Below are 27,814 nucleotides of genomic sequence, written 5' to 3'. Positions count from 1 at the left end.
GGGGAGAAGAGCAGGCGTCTGATCCAGAGTGGGAGAGAGCAGGCCTCTGATCCAGAGTGGGGAGAGGAGAGAGCAGGCCTCTGATCCAGAGTGGGGAGTGGGGAGAGCAGGCCTCTGACCAGAGTGGGGAAAGGAGAGGCAGGCCTCTGATCCAGAGTGGGGAGAGGAGAGAGCAGCCTCTGATAGTCATCCAGAGTGGCGAAGAGCAGGCCCTCTGATCCAGAGTGGGGAGAGCAGGCCCTCTGACTCCAGAGTGGGGTAGAGAGCAGGCGTCTGAATCCAGAGTGGGGAGAGAGCAGGCCCTCTGATCCAGAGCGGGGAGAGGAGAGAGCAGGCCTCTGATCCAGAGTGGGGAGTGGGGAGAGCAGGGCCCTCCTGATCCAGAGTGGGGGAAAGGAGAGAGCAGGGCCTCTGATCCAGAGTGGGGAGAGGAGAGAGCAAGGGCCTCTGATAGTCCATCCAGAGTGGCGAGAGAGCTAGGCCTCTGATCCAGAGTGGGGAGAGCAGGCCTCCTGATCCAGAGTGGGGAGAGCAGCGCCTCTGATCCCAGAGTCGGGGGAGAGCAGGCCTCTGATCCAGAGTGAGTGGGGAGAGCAGGCCTCTGATCCAGAGTGGGGGGAGAGCAGGCGTCTGATCCAGAGTGGGGAGAGGAGAGAGCAGGCCTCTGATCCAGAGTGGAGAGAGCAGGCCTCTGATCCAGAGTGGGAGAGAGCAGGCGTCTGATCCAGAGTGGGGAGAGGGAGAGCGGGCCTCTGATCCAGAGTGGGGAGAGAGCAGGCGTCTGATCCAGAGTGGGGAGAGAGCAGGCGTCTGATCCAGAGTGGAGAGAGCAGGCCTCTGATCCAGAGTGGGGAGAGAGCAGGCGTCTGATCCAGAGTGGGGAGAGGGGAGAGCGGGCCTCTGATCCAGAGTGGGGAGAGAGCAGGCGTCTGATCCAGAGTGGGGAGAGGAGAGAGCAGGCCTCTGATCCAGAGTGGAGAGAGCAGGCCTCTGATCCAGAGTGGGGAGAGAGCAGGCGTCTGATCCAGAGTGGGGAGAGAGCAGGCCTCTGATCCAGAGTGGGGAGAGGAGAGAGCAGGCCTCTGATCCAGAGTGGGGAGTGGGGAGAGCAGGCCTCTGATCCAGAGTGGGGAAAGGAGAGAGCAGGCCTCTGATCCAGAGTGGGGAGAGGAGAGAGCAGGCCTCTGATAGTCATCCAGAGTGGCGAGAGAGCAGGCCTCTGATCCAGAGTGGGGAGAGCAGGCCTCTGATCCAGAGTGGGGAGAGCAGGCCTCTGATCCAGAGTGGGGAGAGCAGGCCTCTGATCCAGAGTGAGTGGGGAGAGCAGGCCTCTGATCCAGAGTGGGGAGAGCAGGCCTCTGATCTCCATGCCAGTTAGGGAGGAACCACCCACACCTGAACACCATTCCATCTGCTGCAGAGAGAGGGGCGTGAGCACAGGAACACAATGTGGGCAGGGCACTAACAGTTTAGAACTCAGATTTGACTGTGTTTTTATAATGAAGGTATATAGCCATATGATTTGAAATGCAGAAGTATATATTACAGAAATAGGTATGGAGGAGCATAAGGTCCTAATATTGATTCATAAAATGACATAAACCATGGCATGGCAAATTGATGAACATATCAATTGTTGCTGTATTGAATATCACAATGAGCTCTCACAGTTTGCCTCTGAGTCCCATAGATTGAAGTAGATCTATTTCACTGTTCTGCTCTTGGCTGCATCAGCTACCCAGAATTGATTCGGTAAGCTTGTGTTGATACGCAAAACACATGAAAAGCAGTCTGAGGAGCAGGAAGTGAGTATAGTCCGCCGTCAGAGAGCACGAGTGCAAAGCAAAGAGTACTTTCTTTTTTCCATTTCCCCTTTGGTGCTCATGCAAATGATAGACTGAGAAACTTGGCTGCTGTGTGCACTTCCTCTTCACATGTGTGGCCTACATGCATGCACACACACACACACACACGCACACACCACACTTACACTGGCTTTCCAGCGCAGGTGACTAACTGCTCAGAGGCTTTGATGACTGATGTGCCTGAATGTTGTGGTCTGAAAGTTGGTATGAGTATGTGGATACATACTGGTATGAGTATGTGGCTTTATTTAATGCTGAAGGCATAACAGATAGGAGCACACTATGGTTCAACAGGAGCACAAAATACTGCATTTCAAATCTTTCCTCAGACTTTAAATCTAGTCCAATCTCTGTTGCTTAGTTACAGTGTAACATAGTTGCTTCTATTTGCGGAGGTGTGCTATATCTGCTGAATTGTCCTTGTTGTAGAAAAACAAGATATTATTTGAATGGCTTAATGTTATTTTGTTGCATATAACTGTAGCAAAATTCCAGATAGTTAGCAAGAAATATGTGCAATGAATTATTTTCACTCAAGGACTCGTGCCTGCATCCTCTTGTGTTTCGTACAGATTTTGTAGTTATATTTTGATGGTTTGACAGCGGCGATTGATTTGAGACTGCATGGGAAGCACTGCTTCCCCTTTAATTTCTTACAGTGAAATATGTCAGTAAAATATAGCTTATTTGCATGTCAACATTACACCTCATTGTTGGTTCAAATTAATATATTTTGAGAATATATACCGGTCTGACCAGCACAGCTGCATTGCTTGGTTGCTTTAACTAAATCTGATTTCACATGAAAATCGTTGTGTAACGTTCGATTGACCACAATATGCTGTGGAAGCACGGCCCTTAAGGCCCCAGTGATGGCAGACTTCAATGGATCCTATGGCAGCTTGAATTACACTTTATTTAAATGCAGAAACTATCAACGTACAGTATATTGGACAATAGGCTTTGAACTTGTCATTTTGGGACACACTTGGATGCTTGACTGGGAGAAGGCATTTTGAGAATGTAAAGCTTGGTAACTAACTCAAACTAGCTAGGCTTGCTTTCAGTGGGAGAGTTGGCTGACCAAGAAAATATCAGTTTGTGAATTTTTGGTGTTAGGAAATCAACAGCTCAATAGTGCTTCTCCTGTGTTCAAAAGGACCAGCTGCCACTTAGGAAATGTTTGGGTGTAGTTTGCTGTTTTTTTTTCAACCTATTCTTACAGACAGACACACATACACACACATATAGAGGGGAAAGACAAACAGACAGAAACATAGACACACAAACCCACTGCACATGTCAGATACTGTGTTGGAAGATATAGCCTCTGTCAAAGTCATGTGTCTGCCACATCCTGGAGGGACTGCCTTTACTGAGTTTACCTCAAGTAGTACAATGCCTTCACTGACTGGATTGGAAAATCTCAATAGCAGGCATTATTATTCAGTCTTTATTATAGCTGTTATAACTCCATTTCCATCAAGCTTGTGTGTACTATTTCCACTATGCCACTCTCTATAACCTCTCTTATTATCTCTATTATCTGCCTCTGCATGGGCTTTTAGTGATGGCATGAAAAACAGAATGAATATGTGTTGGCAAATGGCAACGGTTCTGACTGGCAGTGTTATATGGAATGATTTCTATATACTTACTCAGAGTATGAGAGATTAGATGAGTGGTGGGGTGATGTACTTCTTACTAAACACATGCCAAAGAAAACATGAATGTGCGCGTGTATGCACGCATGTACACAGAGCAAACCCAAAATGTGCACGGACATATATCGCTGTTTTCTCCTTTCCTGAGGCAGTGAAGCTGTAGGAGAACAGGTGGTAAGGTTCCTGAAGCACCAGTTGGTATCCGCAGAGCCTTGAGCTGTGCCAGGCAGTGACTAAAGCGCTTACTCAGTCCACCCACACACAGCGAAGAGAGCGAATGGCGAGAGTGTCACTAAGCCTGTGCTGACGGATGTTGCCTTTGAGTGCAAAGGCAGAAGAGGAAACCGAAAGGGCAAGAGAGGCACTTATCAAGGTAGTGCTGGAAGAGGAGTGTGTGGAGAAGTATATGGAAGTTAGCATAGAAAGAAAGAGGAGAAGAGAGAGAGAGACATTTTTCTTTGCAAAAAATAATAATAAAATAATAAAAAGCAAAAATTGTGTCTATGTGTAACTTAGATATAGTCCGTGGTCAGAAGTCCTGGAGTGTGTCATCATGTGATGGAAAACAATATACAGACACAATATACAATATACAGACACAAAAGACTATACACAACACAACCATAGACTAAAAATATGCATGCAAATTTGCAATATGCTTAATATGGATATAAATTAAATGAAAGTGAAAAGAATGTGTACAATAGACAACACTGTACAAAAGCTGCGTGTATATAATACATTTAGTTGGCAGTGGGGTGGGACCAAAGCTCATGTTAGTGAAGGCTCTGAGCCTTGTTAATGAGACTGACTGCGCTTGGGATCAGATCTGTTCTATTGGTCCTGATGGAGAGTTTAAAAAAAAATATATTGTCTGGGGTCGGAGGGGTCGGCCATAAACTTTACTGCTCGCTTTACGGTTGTGCAGGTTCTGAAACTATGGCAGACTGCATCCAATCACCCTCTCAACGGTGCAACGCTCCACTCTTATCTTTGACAGTGGAAGCAGTGAACCAGATGGCGATGGAGCAAGTCAAGATGGACTCAGTGATTGCAGTGTAGAAGTACACCATCATTGCCTTTGGCAGGCTACACTTCTTCAGCTGCTCTGCCTTTTTTTCTTAGGGATGTAATGGTTAGCTCCAACTTCGGATCCTGGGTGATTGTGGTGCCCAGGATGTGGAAAGACTCCACAGTGCTAATTGGGGAGACAGGGCAGGTGGGCCTAAGCTCTTCCTGAAATCCACAAGCTCCACTCCACTTTAAGAGTATAGAGCCCCATTTTGTTTTGGCCACACCAGGTTACCAGATGGTCAGTCCTCCTCCTGTAGCCACTCATGCCCACCAGAAATGAGCCAATTGATGGTTGTGCAATCTGCACACTTCAGGAGCTTGGCAGTCTGATGATTGGAGGTGCAGCTATTTGTGTACAGGGAGGACCATAGAGGGGAAAGAACACAGCCTTGCGGGAAATCAGTGCTATTGGTTAGGGGGTTGTAGATGTGTTCATGTGCTTAACGTACTGCTTCCTGTCAGTCAGGAAGTCAGTACTCCATCTACAGGTGGGGTGAACATACCTTTCTCCTCTGTCCGAACACTGCTTGTCAATGTAAACGGACTTGTTAGATTCCTCTACTGCTTGAAACTGTCATGTACTGGAATAGAAATGTATTTAGCAACCCATAACACAGGTAGCCTGAAGACGGCTCTAACATAAGCTAGCTATAGATATAGTTCAGATAGCAAGCTACTCTCAATTGTTTACATAAGTGAAGGTAACATTAGCTTGTAAAGCACACCGTGGCTAGCATAGCATGCTAATCGTTTCATTCAATAAAATAGTTTTAACAATCATGCAATAAATGTTTATTAAATATCCATATATCCATATTTCATTATCACATATCCATGTGTTCATTTGAATATCCATATTTCATTATCACATATCCATGTGTTCATTTGAGGCATTAGTGTTTATTAAATATCCATATTTCATTATCACATATCCATGTGTTCATTTGAGGCATTAGTGTTTATTAAATATCCATATTTCATTATCACATATCCATGTGTTCATTTGAGGCATTAGTGTTTTGTATTGAAATATGTTGAGATTAGATCCATGTTGTGGATCATGACATGCACAGTGTCAATAGCCTTGAGGTAGTCGTGCAACTTGAAATTTTTTAGCTTTTATACCCATCAAACAAGTCAGAACGGCATAAACAAACATGGCTGTGAAAAAGGAGACGTTTCCTTTTCACCTGGTCTCTACATTTTACATTTAATCATTTAGCAGACGCTTTTATCCAAAGCGACTTACAAGGAAAGTACATTTTTACATCAGGAGCAGTTAGGGGTTCAGTGTCTTGCTCAAGGACACTTACACACTTGTTAAGGAGGAAAGGGGAATCGAACTAGCAACCTTGCGATTACTAAACAACTCCTCTACCTCCTGTACCACTGTCACCCACTGTCTCACTCCCAATGCTCTAGAACTGTTCAGGGACTTCCATTGCCATTCTCAAGGACATTGCGCACATGCGTACACTTAGCTTCTCCTTTACATTTGAGGGGTATTTCATTTAATTATGTTATTAGCAGCAGTGTTCTTGACTACAGGATCCTCACAAAACAGATATATTTGAAGAGAGTAAATAATAACAACAGAAAATAATAAAAAAAGGTAATTGATAAAAGAAGACATAAATAGTTTTAGAAGAAAATATATTGTACAATAACAGACCTGTAATAATCTGGGGCTGAGGATGAACTTACTGTATAAACTGCCAATGCCTACAATAGCACATGTTATACAGATCAGCATTTTGTTTTGGAATTCTCTGGAAGTAGTTGACAGTTAATAAAGATGATTATAAAATGATGTTGGGGGTGAACTCATCATCCTTGTCAGTTTCGGATTGGGGAGCTCAGCAAGGGTTCATTGTGCACAGCCATTGTTGCAGTCCATCTGCAACAAGAGACAGAAAGATTAAAGATAATAACATTCCCACACATATCCACCATGATCAGCCAATCTTGGAAATGTCTGAAATGGTAGGCTGTTCTTCGCCATGAATCCAGTAGATTCTTCACTACCTGGTGTCTGACATGAACAATATGTCTCCAGTATCAGTGTCTGAGCCAGCTTTTCTGTCACAATGGCTTCTGAAACTTCTGGTGCTGAAAGCATGACAAATCCAAACGCTCTTTTTGAAATTAGTTTATGTATCCCTTATCCCTTTTGTCTGTAACCATGCAAAATGGTTGGCCTCAGGTTTGTAAGCCTTGTAATTTGTTATTGTGAATGGCTAGACCTTCTTGTCTGCAGTGATATGGATGTGCCTTCACATCAGGTCGATCCCTGGTGCCCCCCTTCACACCTTTCCTATCAGGGGGATCCCTGGTCCCCTTCCTGCTATTCATATGTCACACCTTGTATCACCCCAACCAGCCTCCGAGACACACACACCCCCTCCATAGCTACCTTTATGGTTACCTCAACCATGGTGGTCTTGTTTTCAGTTTGTTGATCTAGAAGCAGGTTTACGCAAAAAATACTGTTTCAAATTTTAAAGTACCACAGATTTTAAATTATTATATTTTATACTGAAGGTGAGCAGTAGTTTCTTGCAGTAGGCAACAGCCTCTTGTGTTGAAGGAGCAAGTGCAACAGTAAAACAGCTTAATTAGGACAATGCATTTTAAGTAAAGTTTCATACATACCCAACGGCTGGCAGCACCACAGCGGAGCTCTGGAAAGGCATGGATGATGGACTGAAATTGACTTCATTTACTTGTTCACTTCAGGCTGTAAGAGTGTTGGTCTGCCTGTATCTTGTGTCTTTGTTGCCTTTTGGGTTACCATTTAATTGGTCTCGTTGTGTCAGGTTTGCAAGGTAAAGCAATTAGTATAAAGTGTTCTAATGACTACCCGACCAAGAGGTCTTTGCCTCAAGCTTTGTTTGGTGGAACAATTTTGATGTTTCTTCCTAGTTGCTTAGTGCCTGGGTGCCTTCACTGACTCAACAGCTCTTTTTTAAAGCTAGTGTTTACAGGCTTCTTAGTTCATGCATTTTCAATAAGGTATCATGTTTTAATACATCATTATTTGCAATTTTAAATATGTAATTGATGACTTTATTTGTGGTCATATCTAGTTTAAAAAAAAATGTAATACTGGCTATTTCTCTATAGTGGAAAGGGAAAATGACTTTGTGTACTCTGCAAAAATGGAGCACAACAGGCACCAAGACTGCGAGCTGTAGGGCTGCTGGAAATGCCTCTAAATGTAGTCTGTTGTATAATCCCTCTAGGGCCCCTTTTGCTATTTTTGTTCCTGGATATGCGTCAGGACTGGGTATTTTCTCTGGTGACTAGCTTACATCAGTAGCCTAGGTTTCCTAGCATATGCTCAGTGAGTGGCCTTTGATTGATGGGACTTTCTCCTGTTATCTGGTTTGTTAGTGACCTCAGAGAATGTACACAGTGAAATTTGGCTTGACAGAATGCCATGGACAAGAGGGATCATGTAAAGCAGGTTAGTGGTGAAATCATTTTCTTTCTATCTCCCCTTCTTTTCTGTCTTTTTTTTCTGTTGATCACCAGAACCTATTTTTTTGGATGTATGTGTTAACATAGAGTTAACCGAATCTGTAGACATGTGTGCACTTTGTTTTCTGTTGAGTGTGTTGTTTTTGGGTGTATAGATGACGTTTCTCTGAAGTTGAGTTACAGATTGTGAGTTTCTAGTTTTAGTGGTTATCTGACGGCTTTGCTCTTGTGGTTACCTCAGCCTGGGACAGATCCAATAGTTGAACACATACATACAGTACTGGAATCAGTGGTGACATAATGACATAACCTACATCAGGCACAGTTGTTTACACATCACTTGTCTGTCAAATGGAGTTTCTTTTTTTTTCTCTCTGGATCTAAAATTGTTTTGCTAATACATGGTTTTTGTGAACGAGTGGCTGTATTTTAAATGCCCCCATCCCCCCCACAGCTAGGAGACGTTGCAGAAATGTTGTTATTTTCCATGCAGATGTCCAGCTCCAGCTGGGATCTGTTACAACTTGATCTTTAACTGTAATGCTTTTGATCTTTGGCCAAGGACACAAACAATAACATGTTTATTGACCATGTGTCAGTTACTACAGTTATAAGATCCCACCCTCACATAAACATTCAAAGGTGAGGACATTTCTGAAGCATAAATTGGCTGTGAGAAATCCATAACTGAAGAACTGAGATGGAAAAAGGCTTCTTAAAACATGGATTAAATGTATTACAAATCATTTTCATCAAGGTCTTGATATCATCAACATCCATCTTGTTTATTGGTTACTCTCTCTGAGCTTGGGTTCTCAGACACCACCCATCACTCTAGTACTGACACCACAGATGACACTGGATATTAGTTGATGGCCTGTTTTTTTTAAATGTAGTGTGCTGGAGGTGGCATGATGACAACTTCTAAATGACTTAGTTATGTGTGGTGGTTTCAGGGGAGCTGGTCCTGTTAGAGGTGGTGTCTTTAAGTAGTCAGTTGTGTATGTCGGTAAAATCCTCAGGTCAGTCTTAGGATTCTCAAAACCTCAGAATTCTATACCATCCGCCTCAGTGTCTGTTTCTGCACAGGTGCCCTCGCAGACCCATGCAGTCATGCTGGGGAAAAAGGTTTCAATCCTACTAAATTCAAATGTGTTGTTTTCTTTACACTGGTTAGTCAGAGGATCATGCACAGGCCTTGATGAACCACTCACACAGAGTCTGTCAGATTGCTTGAGTTCTTCACTATGCCTCTCAGAACTAATGCAAAGAGGAGAACGCAGAAATAAAACCAGACAGCATGGAGTCAGCGTTGTCTAGTATATCAACTGGTGAAGCAATGGGCGCTTTTCCACTGCAGGAACTTGCGGGCTGTTTTAGGGGACCGGCACCTTTAAGGCGTTATCCACTGCAGAAACCGCCCATTTTTGAAGGTCTATATAGCAGCTATGATTTCATGTTTGTTTGGTGGTTCAGTGCTTTTTAATTTGATGTAGTGAATTCATTTCTTACTGGCATGCTTCATTTTTTCAATATCGTATTGTCTCTGTGGTGTTCGGTTCGGTTCTGTTCATTCCTTCTGAGCTTAAACTAAATAAGAGCTGTCACCAGGCGGTGATCGCTTTCTACATAAGCTCCTCTTTTAACACTCACATTTAACAGGGATCGTCTCCATTTTCCAGTGATAACAATGTGATCTATCTGGTTCTTGTCTCTCAGGTGTAGAAAGTACAATGTCAAATTATAATCTCTTATGACGCAGTTGTTTGTCATACATACCATTTTCATTCATGCTACCACACCCATTGTTTCCAGTAACTCTTTCAAAGTTTGTGTTATTTGATCCAACCTTTGCATTGTCTCCCATACTAATCTTAATGTCATGCTGTTGGCATCTTGGTTGGTGTCATTTGTTGGGGCATAGCATTGGAAAATTGTCATATTGACTTGCTTTCCTTTCAGTCTTCCCATAATCAACCTAATAAAGGTTTTTTCACACCATCTTAATTCCTTTCTTCAATATGACGGCTACACCTTTGTGATGTTGTCCATCATCACATCGACCTGGCGGTTTTCATGTTGGCTGTGTTGAAGGCCTCACTAGTCTAGTGCTGGATGCTGGACATGCTCTTTTCCTGCTGTTTCTGTATCAAAAGGTTTTTCCAAGTCAGGGTTGTTAGCCCTGAACTCACCCCCCTAAAACCTGGAGGACCAGTGAATTTTCTGTCGAGGTATTCCTCCCCTTATACGCATGTTCCAGTTATTGGAAGGCGCCGGAGGCTTGCCTTTGGCCACAAGACACAGCTATAAAAGCGTTTCCAGGGTGACCAAACATGTAGGTGTCACCGTTTTGGTGGTGAAACTTAGTGGCAACAGTTGCACCCCTCAAGACCATCACCAGCATTTGACCCCTATCATAACAGAAATTCATGGTCATTTGTATCTAAGGATAGCGGCCCTTACAGTAACCATTTTGTCCATCGTGCCACTACACCCGACCTGTTGCAATATCAAGAGCCACTTGAACAACAAATTTGGCCCCATCCGCCAAACGGATTTCAGATTTATTTACTATTGTGAATGGCCGATTTTCATTCAATTTTGACCGCTCACACTGAGGACATGATCTTGTGAGATCTTGTCAATTGGGGGTGTTATATTTGACACATTTCAACATCTCTAAACCTCAACATGCAAAGCTGAAATTTGTTGTATGTTTACATGGCCACACTTAGTAACATTTCCTAAAATTGCATTTGTTTCATTTCACTTATTGCATTGTTGAATCATTCGTTTTATTTGTTGAATCATTTAGAATTCTGCCATTTGCTACAACTGTACCTTCTGTTTGGACTCTGATTGCTGATTGCCACTTGCAGCTATGTTGCTCAAATTATTTTCACTGTTTATTCTTAAAGTTGTTGTAACAAACAATCTAACATCCAGTCATACTGCTATGTCTATCTACAACATTCAAGTTTTCTGAACTGTATGTTGACCGGAACACCATAGATACTATTCCACTCTCATTGTCTTTCATATGTTGTCATTGCTGATTCATAGCCTCCTCTGTTGTAACATGTTAATGTGCAAATGTACAAATAGGAAAAAGCACATGCCTTTTATGTGCTCGAGAAAACATGAAGAGAGAAACTTTCCTGAGGTCTAAAACTACATGTTTAGTGTGTATGCCTGGCTTTTGGAGAGGCAGGAATGTGGGAGTTGCATTGAAAGTCTGATTTTCCATTCCTGCTGAGTGCACATCCCATTATCAGTTTTATATGAAAGTAGGTTCATTATAGTTGCCTGAGGGAGCACTCATTGAAGGGGCAATGCCTGCTTGGCATGCATGGCCCTGTGTTGTCCAAAAGAGCCAGTTTAATTGTCATATAAAACTGGTATGTTACTACACCCAGAGCTACGCTGCAAAACAACTGCACTTGTGGCGATAATGCAGCTCTGGTGATCATGCAGTTCAACTGCACTTGTGGCGATAATGCAGCTCTGGTGATCATGCAGTTCACGTGGTATTTAAACTTGACTTTCTTGTCCTTGGATCAATATTATTGTGGAGGTGGAAGTCAGTGTGATTTCTCTTAAACAATTAGATGGAGAGCATTTATGTAAGAGTGTTCCTAAATTTCTAATGTATGGCATAGCATACAAAAATGTTTTCTAAGTCAGTGCAATGGAATTTATGTTGATTATAGTAGAGAAACTATGTACTCTCTGCTTTAGAAGACAAGACAAAATCCATAAAGCAGCATGGAAACAAAGAACCTACTTCATTCAAATCAACTAACATGTGAGGCAGAGTGCAACACAAGCATTAGCAAAGTGAGGAGAAACAATCAAGAACTGTGTTGTGTTAAAAAAAAGTTTTGGGAACCTAAATGTAGACATGGCTGCATATACATAAGGACATAAGTAAGAAGTGCATAAAGAGATATGATATGGTAGTGAGTGATGAAAATCTTTTTCTTGGAGAAACATTGTTTATGAAGAACTTCTTCAGTGTTACTTTATTGTCAGCCTCAACATAGCGAACCATTGAGTCTCCAAGAAGTCATCTTTATGGAAGTGTGGAGTGATTGTTTATTTGCGGACACTCCATACCCATCTTTCTAGGCGTACCTCCAGACACATAAGCGTGCCCACAAAACACACATAGACACATAGTATGTAGGTTATGTGGGCTGTTTGTCTGCATAGGCAGTGACTTCAGTGTGCCTCCACCCTGGTGAGACAGCAGCTGTTGCAGTTACGTAACCTCAGTTAGGTCACTTGTGCGACACACATGCGTGCACACGTATGCATGCACGCGCGCACACACACACTCCCATAGCCACACACTTATGTCTCCATCTGGTTTAGGATGAGCATATTTTACTCACTCATAGCATTCTGAATTAGACTCAGTTCTAGACAAGTCAGTTATATATATGTATAAGACAGCTAATACTATGCATTGAATTGTCTAACCTTGAGTGGACAAACTACTAATGTAATCTCAGTATTTTTACATGAATTTACATACAGTAAGGGAATGTATTGGCACCACGTTGTCTATGCATACATCATTAGTAGTTCTCTGATGAAAACAAAAGGAGGTGAACTTAGAAACCTAGAAAACAACAGCCCCTCACTCAGTACCCAGTAAGGTTTATAGGCTTTTATAGTCGTGATTCTTTTAAAGAAACCTCTGTTGTGTGCTCTCCTCATTCTCTTTTTGTCAACTTCCAAGAGTGCCTGAATTTGGGATAGTCATATCTTCTGATTGGTTGCAGGCTGAGGAGCACAGGGAAGTGTCAGAAGGGAGTATCTCTGTAATGCTGCCCATATTGTTGAATGACACACGCCAGCCTACAGGCAGCCTTTGATCTCATTCAAACAAATACGCTTGGATGTTGTGTCTTTTCCTCTACTATTTACTAAGCCTCTATTCACCACAGTTCTATTATCATGGTCACATGAATTGAAGCTTTCGTACAAAGTGAGTAATAAATGACATGATTAGTAGCCTCTATATATTTCTCATTAAATGATGTAACAGACTGAAGGGTGCATGGAAAAAAGCTTTTGTTATTGGTTAGCTCTGACCATCGTAGTTGTCATAGTGATCCAGGCTCATAAAGTGCCCTATCCTCAAGTAAGGGATAAAGGATGATATTAACAAGAAATAATGCCAATTCAAGAGGGAATTAGTGCATTATTTTCTGCTATGCAAACACCATGTCTACCACTGTCTAATATCTCACTTCTACCGTGATCACCACCCTTCTGTCACATTTATGTTAATTTGTGGATATCATTTTCATATTGTGAACTTCTCTTAAGTTACTGGTCAAACTGCCAGTGGTTGTAAATGGATGGTTGCCATGGTTATAGTCCAGTTTTTGTTATAGCTTTTCAATTGTCAGATGCTTAGTCAAATGTTGGCAATAAATGCTAAAAGTTGGGAATGAGATGAGAGACACATTTTGACAGGGCCATTTATAGATGATGCGTTCACATAAAGTAAGTGCACCACTAAAAATGTGTTATTACGCAATAAAATAAACATCTTTGAAAGCATTTCTCACAATTTCTCAAAACTCTTTGACTTTGAATATCTGAAGGCAAAACTTTGAGACACAACCAAATAAGCATGATTCATAAGCAAAATTTGGTCTGTAATCAAAGCTAACGATATTTTCCCACAAACTATTATCATTAGCTGCTATTATTAACTATGGTTATTATTAATTGATTGTTAAATTGATACTTTTTATCGTTTATTATTTGAATGTATCAGAGGGATGAAAAACCATATCATGATGATATCAATATTGCAGAGAATGATAGGCCAGATTAAAGAGGTATGTTTTAAGGTCACGTTTAAAGTTTCCACCGTTTCAGCCATGGAAGCCATTTCTATGGGAGCATAGAAACTGAAAGCTGTCTCTCCATGTCTCTTTGTCCTGGCCTTTGGAACTGTTAAGAGTTCAGTGCCAGAAGATTGAGGGTTCTACTGGGTGTGTACCTTGAGAGGATGTCTGACATTTATTTAGGTGCATGACTGTGGAGTGATTTATATACTAGTCAAAGAATCTTGAAATCTATTCTGAAACTAACAGGTAACCAGTGCAGTGATTTTAAGACTGGTGTGATGTGCACCCTCTGTCTTGTTTTGGTGAGGACTCTCGACAGTGCTGCTGCATTCTGTATTATTTGTAATTGACTAATGGCTTTTTTTGGTAGACCAGACAAGAGAGAGTTACAGTAGTCTAGCTTGGTCGTGATAAAAGCGTGCATCACGCATTCAGTGTCAGCCTGAGAGAAAAAAGGTTGCACGGTTGTTATTATTCCATAAAGGTAATAAATCTTACTAGTTAGTGTTGCTTTTTGCAATGCAGTTCCAAAGGAGTCAGATGAGACAAATGTCCACCGTATAGAATTAGGGTGATGGATAGCATGGTTCATGTTCCATGTGACCAACTGAATGAGTTTTGCTATTGTGATAAATTCATCAGTGTTCTAGATGATACCATGCCATGCATTTCTGGCATTAGTCCACAGATTCCCTGGGTTGTGCCTTTGGCTTGATGATCAAGTGCTTGTTGAGTAAACTGCATGTGGCCTTTGCTGATGAGAAACAATAGTCCCATGTAGTGGCTGCCCATGACATGATCTTTTGGTTAGATTGATGTTGCCCTACTTTGGCTGTTGTTGCAGGAAATGGATCAACTACAAGAGATTGAACACTGGACTTAGAGCTCTCTGCAGGACTGGGAAATGCCATTGAAGTTATGAGGAAGGCATAAGCTGATTTCTCAGCCATTGACTCATGACACGAATGCGGATGGCTCTGCAGCAGAATTGGACGGAGAAGCCTGACGTGTCGAAGTACAAGTTTGTAGATAAATAATTGTCTAGGAATGTCTAGGGCTTTGCCTTACTATGTTTCAATATTGCAGTGATATTAGTCATGGTTCTCTGTGTGCTAATGTGGAATAACTTTTTCTTGACAAACTCAGTGGTAAAAACACATACAGAAATTGTAGGCTCTTTCCTTGTTTCCACTTCCTGTTTGGTGGCTTTGCCGTCAAATTTGAAAGACTGTATCGGGTGAACTGTTTTGAAAATTTAAGAAAATCAGTGTGATAGCTTTTGTGAGGCTTTGTCCAAAGATAATCTGTGCTAATTTGGGGAAAGATTGGACAAAATATGTGGCCTGTGAAAACTTGTTAAACCTTTCAATAAAATCCAATATGGTGGACGCATCAATGAGGTTGTCAAGTTGGCATGTCTCAAACTTGACACCTTCCACGGTAGTGCAAAAGTTATTTTTTTAATGCAAACACATATTAGCTATTAGCTATAGTATTTAGTCAAAAAGCATTTGTGCTTATTGCATGACATGAAACAAATCAGGGGCCTGTCCTCAGTAAATGTGTCAATTTTCAAAACTTTTTACCATATGGTTCTAGGGGCTGCCTTAGACTCCAATGGCAGAAGAACAAAGAAGAAATCAATAAGAAAAAGTAGAAAACAACGGCAAGTAGCCAAGCAGGGCATAGTTTTCACTATGTCAAGGGCATTGCTGTAAGTACTCACAGCAAGTTTATGTCAGTTGACCAAAGATTAGCAAAGATAGGAGCTCACTTCCAGTCTGATCAAATTCTATATGCTGTATTGCAGCGTCTTCAGTAGTTTAATGGTGTCATTTCTGAGTCCTGACTACATATCCAATAATACATAAGTTTGGTGTCAATTCATGATACAGCTGCTAAGACATGATCTGAATTTTGATTGGCTGTACCGGACAATTGGTTTTGAAAATCTAAAATCCATCCGACCCAACCAGGTTGAACATGGCTTGATCCAGCACCTAATTTTTGAAAATCGGACATACGGTTCAAAAGTTACTTGCATTAACGCGCCTCCAAATTTGACCTGTTGGTGGCGCTGGAGTGCCCGAGGCACAAACTTGTTGAAAAGATTTTAGGGCACTGTCGCCAATCAGTGTGCCAAATTTCTAAACTTTTTACCATACAGTTGTAGGGGCTCCAATGGCAGAAGAAGAAAGAAGGAGAACATGAATAATAAGAAAAGGCTAGCGCAGCCTCACTGCTTGGTCCCCCAATAAGAACAAGTAGAAACACTCTGGACCCCAGATATTATCAGTAACTGCTGTACACCTCCTCTTGCACTTCCGTAAATGCAGACACCTGTTCAATCAGCACTCAAGTGGGAATAAAGGGGGTGGCAACAGCACTAATTAAATAGCTATGTGAGTGAGAACAATCTGTATCACCAGTATATTCTGTTATTCTGACTTGTTAAAATCCATGTGTCATAGCCCGAAATGCTAACTACCCACATCATACTTATACAGTTATGGAATTATGGAGCACTATTTCTCTTTTCTACATTGCTTATTTGGAAACATTTCAGAGATGGATTCAACAAAGGCTGGAATGAAGAGAGTGTGGATGCTAACCTTTAGAGGTCTGCAGATTAATATGAATATTGTGTTATGCCTTTAGGAGGCTCTGATGTAATTATTATTACAATGACAATTTTACAATACGTTTATTTGATCATGATTTTGGTCTGCCATGTTCTGTTCGCCACTTGTTATTTGGGAACAATACCAACTGCACCTCAGTGTAGATTGATGATGGACAAAATTCATTTAAATCAGTCATAAGGCTGCAACATAACAACATGTGAAAAAAGTGAAAGTCTGAATACTTATTGAATGCTCTGTACTTTGGAGTGGCTGGTCTGTATCATTGTACTCAAACAAGATGACATTTCAAGCTCACAATGTCCATGCTTTTTACAGTCATCAGGAGAAAAGTCAGTTATGTATTTTCCCCAACATGTTGCGTTTCTGGGGCATGCCATTTAACAGGAGTGTTACACCATATTATGTAATGATGCTGCATTTTGTAATAACTTTCTAAAATGTAATACGATTTTACTTTATTATCCTGCAGGATGCATTTTCTAACCACTTGTAGGCAGTGTGTTATACATTTTTCTGCATTTTGTGTTGATATTTCTTGGAAACATTCATGACAATGTAATAACACTACACATTTTGTAAGAAATGAGAGATGAGCGATGTAAACACCTTTACATGGATTGATTATATAAAACTGGGGAATATTGAAGTTTATTCATTCAACCTGGGAAAATGTGTTGTTTTCATTGGCCATTGCATGAATCGTAATACTGAGTTAAGAGGTCAGATCGACCTATGTTGAACACAATGATGAATTAAAAGTTCTGCCAGGGCATGTATTCTGGACACGGGTCACTGGACAGCCATGGCTGCTGAAAGAATATCCGTATCCATTTCTCGTTTATATATACCTCAATACCTTTAATACCATTCTGCAAGTTGCAAATGGGTGCCATTAGTATGCATGTTAAGCATTTTTAGACATTTCACTGATTAACTAAAAGTTCTAGAATTCAGAGTTGGACAGATAGATAGACAGAGTGAGTACTTTATTGGTCCAGGCAGCAATTCACATAAAACACACATAAATAACAAAAACAAAAAACAAACACACACATTATTTAGAATATTATTATTATATATACATATTTGTATAGCTCCTGTACATATTTATGTATATATATATTCACAAAACTAATACACTAGATAAAAATAAGTTGAATAAATAGAGTTTAACTTAAATGCGAGATGTAAGATAAGATAAGATAAACTTCTATTAATCCCGTGAGGGAAATTCAGGTGTTAGGTATTACTGTTGCCTGAGATAGTTTCCAGTGACCTACCCAATCTATACCCCATCCCATTGCCATACTGTAATTGGTTGCTGTCACTGACACCTCAGTTGATTCTGAGACTCCAAATGACACTTTTGTAGCACGGTTTAGATTGTCATGATTATTGACAACCTTATCAATCAGTATCTATGAGATGTTTATGATCAATGGCAGAGAAGCCAATTCTTTTTCAAGCTTTTTTTAATGGTTGATGGTGGCCATCGGTGTATAGGTAAATCTGTACTATGTGCATGCTTCACCATAAAATTGGTTTTAAGAGTTTGTGTATCAGTAAACAACAATCTCATTTAGATATTTCTGCAGACCTAACTGCTTTTGTAAGGAGTTGTGTATTTGGCCTGTCGGGTACCCATGGTCTAACAAAGGAAAGGGAATAGAGCAAGGGACATACATTTACATTGATCATTATCGGTACAGAGGTGTCAGGTTACAGCAGATGGAGATGACAGCACTGTTGTTGGTTCCCATGGTTTCACCCTTGTTGAGAAGAACAGAATTGTTTTGAGAACTCCACAGCCCTAAGGCCTTTTGAGAACTACACAGCCCTAAGGCCGTTTGCTCTAATAATATCTATATATAAATTACCAAAAGCTGGAGCAGTAAACACTTTTTAAACCACAGTACAATATTGGATGCTTTCTTTTTGAATCTTCCATTGCCTTGTGGCTTGCTACAGTGATGCTGCTTCTTCTCTTTAAGACAGAATGTAGTACCATGTGTCCTTGTCTTTGTATTGGGTCATTCTGTGTTGTTCACCTATACTACAAGCAACCAGTTCACCATCTCATAATTTCTTGATTTTGTTTGCAAGTATCTGCACATACTTGAAGAACCATTGAAGATAAAAACACATCATTGTTTCTCAGCTTTCTCCACATGTGTATCTAGATAGCCTTTAAAATAGTTTCAAACTCCTTTGAAACTCTTTAGAACTTAACTCTGGTTAAGTCACACAACATAAACATCTCTTAGGCAGCCTTGTGTGGTCCTCAGCTCTGACATATGTCAAGGGAAACAGAATTGACCTGGTCCTTGGTCCACTTTCTTCAAACATGATTTCAGTGTAGCAGTGCTTGGTGATGAAACAATTGTACTTTCGAATGAATCTGTGCATGTCAACAGTTTTAGATTTTTGTGTGCTCTGACATGTGGCATGAAGATAATTAATTCATTGCACTTCAGATGGCGGCACCATCTGGCTGAAACGTTGTGTCTGTGGCCCAGTATCACAGTATTTACAACACAGAAGTACCCTGAACTATGACACAGTACCCCCAAACTGTCTGGTTTAGGATGAGGTACGTCACAGTTGGAAGGAAAAAAAGGATTGCCTTTAAGGAAATAAAGATCGGATGGTCAACTGTTGGCCCTGTAGACTCCCAGGTTACTCTGAAGATCGTGGTGTGCATAATAATGGGCTAAACAAGCTGACTATGTTGATACACCAGTCTGGTCTGATGACAACTCCTAGAATCATGTCTCAATCAAATTTCAAAGTTCATAGAATCATGCTTACATTAAAATGCTCTGTTTCAGCTGTTGTTGCGATCATGTATAAAGTTAGTTTGCCACTATCAGATATGGCGGTATAACACACATTATGCACAAATATGGAAAACTTACCTATTACCTTACCTTAACTAGTCCTTATGGTGCAGCAGAACCAGTAAAGTTCACATTGGAAAGGATACAATTAATGCAATTATTCAAACTTGTTTTTCATACTATGACCTGACTCCGTCTACAATCATTTACCCCAGACAGGATGAAAAACATTTGTTCACTTCCAAATGCAGACGATATAATTATCATAATTGGAGTGATCTTCACATTTAAAATGAAGGTTTTCTTTTTTGTGTATTCCCAGTGGTCTGCATCGTCTTTGAATTTTGGCCAAGGGATGTGTCTGACTGATCACGGGATGCACAAGCCTCAGAGAGAAGAAATAGCCTCGGACTACAGACGTGTCCTACCGTTCCCACTGTGTCACTGAATTCCTCTCATCCGGTCACCCACAGCCCTAGTTACAGGTGAGCTCACTGACAGTTCATTGCATTATACATTTAACCTAACGAAAGTTAAGTTCATCACATTACACTAGAGATGATCTAAAATGATCTGAAATTGGAACATTTGTTTGAATCTGGGGGTTAAATTATCAAACTGTAATGACCTGGTCTAAGTTTACAGTCCATGAGTGCTTCAGATCGTTTCAAGTAGGTTACTTTGTGGTTCAGCAATGGGTGCTCTTAAAATTCAATATCAGGTTGACGTATTGTCACCTTATTGTACAACGAGAAATCTGAGAACTCTATTAGGGGTCGTATTACAGCCGGCAACGCTAGAATGGAGGCCAGTCTTGGGGGAAAACAATTCCAAGAAAGGCTTGCTGTTCCATTCTCACAGTATATTCTCATCCAACACACACCTGATGAGAAAGTGTGATACCTAACTTAATTGGACACTTCCAGGGTGGATTCCTACCTTTGCATTATGTCTGCTTGCCGTTACTAACTTAGCCAGTTAGCTGGTGTGAACTAACAAAAGTTACAAATTTGGGGTTCAGCTTCTCTGCTAGTGAATTATAGGAGTTATAGGGGATGTGTATTAAGATTACATTTGATACAGAGGGAGTACATTAGGGGGCTGCTTCTAGAGTCTTTGGGCTAGCACCAAACAGCAGTTATCTTTCACTTTTAAACAAGACTCTGGGATAGCCAGCAGATCAAGGTTAGAGGACCAAAGAAAACGTAATGGATACAAATATCACTGATATAAGATCCCATATGAAAAACATCTGCACAATTCATATATGATTTTATCAGCAAATTTATGTAGTTTAAATATATGTTATACGAATGTTCATTTTTATGTAGTCTACAATAACAGGGTATCATCACACATAATTATGGCCACTTTCATATACATAGAAACATAGAAAAACAATGAATGAGACAAATGTACAGCAAATGTGTGATCACATTTCTAAGCATCTAAAAGCTAACAAGTAAAAAGCAAACTAAGAATGTCCAAAAAAATGGCAAAACATTAAAAGATATATATAAAAAGTAAAATGCGTAAGTGTTGGGACAATGTATAGGCTCATTTTAAGTGCCTCATTACCCCAATCAATCAGATCATATTTATTTAAATGTGCCTGCTGGCAGTAGGCTTAATGGAATGAATCATCAAATGAGATCTTGCTAGCGAAAATAAATATCTCAGCTCTTTCAGAATAAGTAGATAAAAACAAGCCCAAAGAGTATCTAATTGATACAATTTACTAGATACTTATGAGGATATATGTACTGTATGCGCTTATGTATCATGTTCTATATATGTGTATATACATGTATGTGTAGATGACCATATAGAAGTAGAAGTTTGAATATGTGTGTGCGAATCTGTGTATGGGCGGATCAGTATGTATGTATGTATGTATTTCGATATGTGTGACAGTGATACAGGGGGTAGAGGAGTTGTTTAGAGGAGTAGTTTAGTAATCGGAGGGTTGCTAGTTCGATTCCCCACTCCTCCTTACCAAGTGTGTAAGTGTCCTCCTTCATATTTTAATTAAATGGGGAAATATTGAAAACTCAATTACCTGCAATTCCATAAAAGCCCTCTTTGATTGCATTTACTCGGACATGGCCAGGGAATGTAATGAACACATCCATACGTTTCTTAAGCGCCAAATAAACTTTACGAACAGCATGACATGCAGCGGCTTTCACTGTACAAAAATGAATGTACCACTCGCAAAAAAGCGCAAGGCTATGCATACAGTCGTCTCGGTTACTTACGTAACCTCGGTTCCTTAAGCAGGAACCAGATATAACACAATGGTACATGACAAATGTCATGGCTACAAATCGAAGCATTTATCTATTCACGCCTGAAAGGCCGCGAGATCTGTCAGCGCGCGCTCCTGGCCCCGCCTGCCAGGAGTACTATAATACCATTACGCGCGCCCAGATCTGCCTTGGAAAGAAACTGAGCAAGACAATCAATCCAAGGTAACACTGTACACGCCAACCTTGTTATATCTGGTTCCTGCTTAAGGAACCGAGGTTACGTAAGTAACCGAGACGTTCCTTATCGCAGTTCACTGCGATATAACACAATGGGACCCTATACATTCCCGCGTGATAATACAGTGGCAGCCAATTACACACACCAGCTCTACTGAAGCCTTTGCCCTCATAGAGGTTCATACGGCCGCTGGCGGTGAACATATTAACAGGGCAACCTTTGTCATAGGCGGCAAGGATCGCGATCCTGCGCCTGTAGTAAACCACCCTGGAGTGTTTCATGTGCAACAAACATGTAGACACCGATGAACACACTTATCATATACATCGTTCTCAGGTCAGGGGATTCAGAGATCGCTCGCCTGCAGAACACCAAGAATTTAACAGGGCCACCTTTATCATAGGCGACAGGGATCCGTGATCCTGCGCCCGTAAGAAAACCCTGGGATGTTTCATGTGCGACATAACATGTAGACACTAATGAACACACTTATCATATCTATCGTTCTCAGGCCAAGGGATTCAGAGATCGCTTGCCCGCAGAACGCTATGAAGAAAACTAGGTTCAGCCACATCTAACATATAGAATCTAATGAAAGTGTGGCGAGAACTCCAGCTTGCAGCTTTGCAAATATCTTCCACTGAGACGCCCTTTAGTAAGGCCCAGGAAGACGAGACCCCCCGCGTAGAGTGCGCATGCAACTTCTCCGGGGGATCTAAAGACAAGCTCTTATAAGACAACACGATAGCCTCTACTATCCAACGGGAGAGGCTCGGTTTTGATAGAGGTCTGCCTTTTGCGCGTGCACCGAAGCACACGAATAGCTGATCTGACTGTCTGAAAGCTCTAGTGCGCTCTGCGTAACAGCGGAGAGCGCGCACTGGACAGAGTTTATTCAAACGTTCCTCCTCTGCTGACGCAAAAGGAGGAGGCGAGAAAACTGCTAATTCAATCACCTGATTGCGGAATGGGGTTACCACCACTTTAGGTGTGTAAGCAGCATTAGGTCGCATAACCACTCTGTCACCAGCGATCGAGAACTGAAGGCACGATGGACTGACTGACAGGGCTTGCATGTCACCAACGCGTTTTGCTGACGTTAACGCCAGCAGCAGCGCGGTCTTTAAAGAGACAAACTTTATGTCCACTGTCTCCAGGGGCTCGAACGGAGGCCCTGTGAGAGCACGTAACACCACTAGCAGATCCCAAGAGGGTATGAGGTGTCTCTCTGGCACCCTGAGCCGTCTCACCCCCGCCATAAAGCGTGACGCTAGCGGGTGACTGCCAGGAGAACTGCCATTAATGCCTGCGTGGCAGGCTGAAATGGCAGCCATGTACACTTTGAGAGTAGAAGCCGCCTTCCCCTCATCAAACAACTGCTGTAGGAATTCGAGAATAACGCCCAGCGCGCAGTTAACGGGGTCGTGCTGACGCGCAGCACACCACTGCTCAAAACTGCGCCACTTCAGCGTATACAGAGCCCGTGTTGATACAGCTCGGGCACTCTGTATTGTAGCCACCACCGCGTCCGACAAGCCTGACGCTATGAGCCTGCACCTTTCAGGTGCCAGGCTTTGAGACGCCACCACTCCGGATGGGGGTGCCACACCGTCCTGTGCGCCTGCGTTAGGAGGTCTCTCCGTAGAGGCAGCTCCCAAGGCTGCTGCACTGACATATTGACCAGATCTGCCACCCACGGCTGGTTGGGCCAGTGGGGGGCTATCAATATCAATTCCCTGCCCTCGCCCGCAATCCTGCACAGCACCTGCTGGAGGAGCGGGATCGGGGGAAAAGCATATAGGGGTAGGGCTGGCCACTGGTGGCCCAGCGCGTCTATGCCTAGTGGGGGATCGTCGCCCCCTAGCGAGAACCAGAGCGGGCAGCAGGTGTTCTGCCTGTTCGCGAACAGGTCCACCTGCGCCTTGAAAAAACGCACCCAGATCTGACCTATCACTTGTGGGTGAAGGCACCAGTCTGCTGCTCGAGGATCGCCCCTCGATAACAGGTCTGCACCGTAGTTGAGGTGGCCTGGTATATGAACTGCCCTGAGGGACAGGACGTGCCTCGCTGCCCACAGGAGCAGGCGAGTCGCCCAATGGTGTAATGACGGGGAGCGCACTCCGCCCTGGCGATTTATATACGCCAAGGTCGCAGTGTTGTCCGTCCTCACTAGTACATGCTGACCACTCAGCCTGGGCAGAAAGTGTTGTAGAGCTAGGACTACTGTTCGCAGCTCTAACACATTTATGTGAGACGCGGCTTCTGTCACAGACCAGAGACCGTTCACGCCTCTCCCTTCGCAGACCGCTCCCCAGCCTTTGGTGGAAGCGTCTGTGGTCACCACCACGCGACGCGACACTATGCCCATAGTGCCTGACGCGGCGAGAAACCAGGGGGTTCTCCAGATCGCCAGGGCTTTCCTGCATCTGGAGGACACCACTACTCTGCGATGCCTGTCTGTGACTGCGTTGAGCTTCATAGACAGGTACCATATTTGGAATGGCCGCATACGCAACATCCCTAACGGGAGCGCTATAGCGGCCGACGCCATCATTCCTAACAGGCGTTGGCAGCGCAGCGACGAGACTGACTGTCCCCGTCGGAACTGGCGCACGCATGCTTTGATGGCACTTATCCGTTCTTGAGACAGCCTGACCTCCATGGAGGTGGAGTCTAAGATCATACCCAGAAAATGCGTAACTTGCCTGGGGCAGAGAACGCTTTTCTCTCTGTTTACAACAAAACCCAGTCGATACAGGTGTGCCACCACTAGATGGCCATCCTGCACTGCTGCAGCTTTTGAATGGGAAGCAATTAACCAGTCGTCCAAATAGTTGTACACGCGTAAGCCGCGTAGACGTAATGGGGCGATAGCTGCCTCTACGCACTTTGTGAATACCCTCGGCGCTAGGGACAGGCCGAATGGGAGTGCGTTGAATTGGTACGCTATTCCTCCGAACGCAAACCTCAGATATTTCCGATGTCTGTGGTGGATCGGAATGTGGAAATAAGCGTCTTTTAAGTCTATCGTGATAAACCAATCGTTTGGCCTTATAAACTGCACAAGCCTGCGTGGGGTCAACATTCTGAACCGTAGCGGCATGAGTGCTTTGTTTAACACACGTAGATCTAATATAGGCCGATAATTCCCGTCTCTTTTGGGTACGAGGAAGTAACGGCTGTAGAAGCCTGCATTCCTTTCTTTGAAAGGAACTCTGCTTATGGCCTTTTTTCTGAGCAGGGAGATAATCTCTTCCCGTAGGAAGTGAGACTGTTCTCGCTGTATCACAGACTGTATTACTCTGCTGAAAGGCGGAGGGGAACGGGCGAATTGCAGAACGTAACCCTTTGAGACCGTCTTTAGCACCCATGGTGACACTGCGCATGCGCGCCAACTTTCTGCACAACCAGGGAGGTTGTGCTCTGAGTTGAATTTGTCGGGGACTAACCCGCTCATGGTCAATGAGTCTAAGCCTAGATCTACACCCACTCCGCCTAGGGAGGGGGACGAGATCTGGGGCTGCCCCCTCATGTTTTCGAAAAAAATTTGGGGGTGCGATTGCACTGTGTGCATCGCGGGGGGAGTTGCACAAGCATGCCTGGGCACTGCGCCATCTGGGACAGGAGTTAGGACATATGATTGTGGTGCTTGTGAAAACCTGCTTACCGTGCTGGACATGATTTCCACATGTGAGCGACGGGCTGATTTCTTTGGAGGCGGTGTGGGCTCCACCGCTCCCCCCTGTGTGACGAGTGGCTGACTGTCACGGTCAGGGAGCCTGAGGTCTCCCTCTGCCTCGCCCGCGGCGAGCGGAGTGCTGCCGCGGAGCCTGGGCTGCGCCCTGGGCAGGGCGCGCAGCTGGTTGTTGTGCTGCAGGCTGCGCTGGAGGGCGGAAGGGATGTCTCTGCCAGCCTCGCCCGGTGGATACCTTTGCTGGAGGCGCTGGCGAGCGGAACCCGCTTCTCTTCCGGCCCGGTGCGGGTGTGGTGTGTCCTGAGGAGGACGTCTCACCCGCGCCACTAGAGCGAGGCATCCAAGCCTGGAATACCTCTCTGCTCTTCTGCTGTTCTTCGAACTTGGCAGCCATTGTGACCACTGCCTTCCCCGAAGGCGCCCTGGACAGAGACCGGGGGCGTCGAGGAGTGGTGCTTTTTCTCTGTCTGACAGCTTAGCCAGTGATAGCCACAGAGACCTCTGGGTAGCCACCGCGGCACCCATCACCCTCCCCAGTGCCTGTGCCGTGCACCGAGTTAGTCTGAGCGACAGATCCGTCGCGCGACGGAGTTCTGCCACAGACGGGTGATCTTCCCCCAGCGACAAGGCAAGCTCAGTCAGGAGCTTTGCCTGGTAGCGCTGTAGCAATGCAGCCGTATTGGTCGTGCAGGCAGCCTGCCCTGCAGCCAAGTAGGACTTCTCTGCCAGCTGAGCCTGGTGTCTGCCCACCCGCGTGGGCAGGAGAGGCTTCTGGCCGAGACGCATCGTGGGGGATGCGGGCGAGAGGTAGCCCGCTACTGCATCCTCCACCTGAGGAAAGGAGAGGTAGCCCCTCTCCTTAGCCATGTGGAGCTGCATGTAGGGCGCGAACCCCGGCACCGGGGCTCGGCCCAGTAGGGTATCGCCCATGTCGCCTGCAGTTCCTCGTGCACCTCCTCAAAGAAGGGGATGCTGGAGGGAACTGACGTGGCGGGGCCAGCATAGAACTCCCCGTCCAGCAGCGAGGACCGCACACTGGGAGGGGGAGGGAGAGGGAGCCCGAGGCAGCTGGCTGCTCTCAGCGCAACCTCGTGGAGCTGCTGGCCCAGGAGCCGAGACGAGGTAGGAGGTGTCTCCACCCGCAACCTGACGTCATGGCTCGTCTGCATTGCTTCCGCGATTGAGCTGTGCCATCGGAGAAGTCTAGCAGACTATCATCATCCAGGCTGATGTCCAGCTCGAGCGCATCGTGGGGGGATTGCCTGGACACCGCTTGGTTGAAGCTCCTCCGCCTCGCTGCCCGCAGCCCCAGGGCTGACAGGCGGCGGAGACGGGGAGAGACCCGGGAGCGGAGCTGCCGCCTGCAAGGCGACTGCTCACTGCTCACCAAGTCCAAGGCTGAAGACCGCACTCATTCCTTACGGGGGCGTCCAGCCCCCGGATGGAACTAGTGCAGTCTCCTCGGCGTCCTTGGCGCTTCCAGAACGCAAGGCGCCTGGTAGCCTAGCTAGCGGGAGGCTAGCACAGATGGGAACAGACAGGGCTTCGCCTGAGAAGGCGCCCTCTCGCGTGGTCCCTGCCTAGGCAGGTCACGCACCGACGGTGGCGGTCGCCCTTGGGACGGACCGTGACCGCAGTCGGGGTAGTGTCTGGCCATCTTTATCAATCTGAAAGTAGAGAAGAATGTTAAAACACAAGCACACTATCTGCAACGAACACGTTGTTAGCAAGCTAGCAGGCTAGTCAGAGACTTAGCCAGCCAGGCAGCAAGGATAGCAGCAACTACTTTCAAATGAAATTAAGCCAATGAATTTCGTGGCGCCCTGAGCTAGTGAGGGTTAAGGAACCCGATAACTCACCAACCCGTAGAGAGCGAAAGCACACAAAACTCTTTTGACTGTGGTAAGCGTTTGAGATATACTCAGAGATGTTCACTCCGTCTTGCGAAGTTTCAAAAGAGGCAGATCTGGGCGCGCGTAATGGTATTATAGTACTCCTGGCAGGCGGGGCCAGGAGCGTGCGCTGACAGATCTCGCTGCCTTTCAGGCGTGAATAGATAAATGCTTCGATTTGTAGCCATGACATTCGTCATGTACCATTGTGTTATATCGCAGTGAACTGCGATAAGGAACTGTGAGACAGTCAATGCTCGGCTGCGGCGTGTGGTGTTCGCAATATATGGCTCGAGAAGGTCTTGT

General features: G+C 44.1%; 1 protein-coding gene across 2 annotated transcripts in view; it reads left to right on the top strand.

The window, feature by feature from the left end:
* The window catches only part of hivep2a (HIVEP zinc finger 2a), a 53,484-nt gene that overhangs the window by 6,722 nt on the left and 18,948 nt on the right, over positions 1-27,814 (top strand). The window contains exons 1-2 of one of the 2 annotated variants that reach the window (XM_031581823.2): positions 5,942-8,069; positions 19,758-19,920. The gene's annotated coding sequence lies outside the window, so the exon portion shown is untranslated. Of the gene's footprint in view, positions 1-5,941; positions 8,070-19,757; positions 19,921-27,814 lie in introns of those variants that run through there. The other variant, XM_031581824.2, reaches the window with a different exon arrangement.

Source organism: Clupea harengus, chromosome 15 (genome assembly GCF_900700415.2).
Source record: "Clupea harengus chromosome 15, Ch_v2.0.2, whole genome shotgun sequence".
In the NCBI taxonomy this organism is placed as follows: domain Eukaryota; kingdom Metazoa; phylum Chordata; class Actinopteri; order Clupeiformes; family Clupeidae; genus Clupea; species Clupea harengus.
Note: the sequence above shows the minus strand (reverse complement) of the source record. Positions and strands in the feature narration are given on the sequence as shown.